Source organism: Otolemur garnettii, unplaced genomic scaffold, assembly GCF_000181295.1.
Source record: "Otolemur garnettii isolate 467f Iridium unplaced genomic scaffold, OtoGar3 scaffold00198, whole genome shotgun sequence".
Lineage (NCBI taxonomy): Eukaryota > Metazoa > Chordata > Mammalia > Primates > Galagidae > Otolemur > Otolemur garnettii.
The window spans coordinates 1519118-1520944 of record NW_003852593.1 but is presented as its reverse complement, the minus strand read 5'-3'; the positions used below and the strand labels follow the sequence as shown (position 1 = coordinate 1520944).

Below are 1827 nucleotides of genomic sequence, written 5' to 3'. Positions count from 1 at the left end.
AAAAAAAAAAAAAAAGACCAACTAGAGCAACACAGGGAGACCTTGTCTCTACAAAACCCAGAAAACTTAGCCCAGCATGGTGGCACATGCCTGTAGTCCCAGCATCTTGGGAGGCTAAGAAAAGAGGAATCACTTAAGCACAGGAGTTAGAAGGTGTGATGACACCACTACAACCTAGCCAGGATCCTGTCTTAAAAAAACAACAACAAAAACTAGGCACACAACTGTATCTGCCTTTGAATAGTGTGACGAAAATAATAAATATTGCAAATAAATGTGAGTTCTAAAACCTGAAATGATATAAAAGGCTAATGTAAGGATTTTATTGTGCCAACAATTAGTTTTTATTGAGTCAATAAAAACGGGTATGTTTTACATTCAGCTACAGCAAACAAACGTTTTTGTAAAGGAATTATCTGGGCAGACCTCTCACCCTCTTCTTCCCAGTAACATCAAACAATGCCCTTACAAGTCAGATGCACAAAGCCCCATCCTTGCTCCTGGATTATTAGGGTGGTAGTGGATAAGGGAAACCCTTGAAGACTTAAGTCCAGCACCCAGGACCAAATTTAACAATATAATGTAAAACAAGCTCCAACTGCATTTATCACAAAGAACACTCAAAGTGCTTTAAACTGAAACATACGTTATTGTATTTTCAAGTTATAGCATAAGCATCAGAAAGCCATGCCTTGCGCAATTTCTTTCTTACCTGCTCTTACTACATACCTTTTGGAATCTCACATACATTTGTCTCATGGTTTGGCATACAAATGCTTTTTCTGTTTTGCTTTTTAATTGCAAATATCTTTAATATAGGAGTTCTAACAATGCTGTAAGTAGAACTTTTGGATAAAATACGCTTTAAGGAGCCAATCCAGTGACTGGAAATGACCACTGCAATTGCACATCCTCCCACAATTATTGTCTTCTGCAGTGTGATAACCAAGAACAGGATAAAAGTGGCAGCAATCCATAATTTGTAGATGCAAAATGTGTTAGTTGCCTTCTTAAATAAAACTAAAGAAAATTGTCACCAAATGCCTCAAGTTCAAACGCCAAACACATGCCTGAGTTACAGACCACTAATTACCCCTAAAAATTTAAGAATGAGGGGAATGAAGGGCCAGGGCTCCCAACTCCAGATGGCTGTCAGGTAGTTTCCAAACGAGCATGGTGTAGAAGCAAAAGAAAACTTCTAGGCGGCACTTTGGGGCATAAAGGAGGTGGACAGCAAGAAACATTTCAAAGCCCTGGGAATTACAAAGGAAAGCCCAGCCCAGCCCAGCCCTTAAATCACAGTTATTCGGAGCTGCAACACCGGGATGAGATGCTGCGACAGGAGACAGAAGCCCGAGTCCCTCCAGGCATCACCCAGAGGGACCAGAGGAAGCTGAAGGGCCGCGCGCAGAAGCTTCGCCTAGTAGGCGTCCCCTGCCCTGCGCGACTTGAATCCGGGGCCACGGACGGCGCCCAGTCCTCCGGGGCCAGGTGTCGCCTCCCACCGCCTCGCTCACATTTTTCTCCAGAGAACACTGCCAGAGACCGCGACACCCCGGCGCCTCGCCGAGACCCGCAAGTGCATCCCGAAGACGCCCGCGCAGTCGCCGCAGGACCCGTTATCCGCCCGGCCGCAGCATCCCCACCCAGCAGCCCAGGCCCGCGCTGAAGGCCGCGCCCGAGGAGCGCGCGAGGGGGCGGTGGCCGAGTCCCGCCGCCCGGACCCCAGCTGGCCGCAGCTTACCTCGAAGTAGCCTCCGGGAGCGGCGCCACCAGCGCCCACGCCGAGGGGCCCGTTGGTCGCCGCCGCGCCGCCCAGCAGGCCCA

The 1827-nt window shown here is 48.6% G+C and overlaps 1 protein-coding gene across 2 annotated transcripts in view; it reads right to left on the bottom strand.

Annotated features, from left to right (window-relative positions):
• Positions 1-1781, bottom strand: part of FAM193A (family with sequence similarity 193 member A) — a 123790-nt gene extending 122009 nt beyond the window's left edge. For both annotated transcript variants that reach the window (XM_023507682.1, XM_012812267.2), the window contains exon 1: positions 1745-1781. The gene's annotated coding sequence lies outside the window, so the exon portion shown is untranslated. The remainder of the gene's footprint in view (positions 1-1744) is intronic.
• Between the last annotated feature and the right edge of the window lie 46 nt (positions 1782-1827).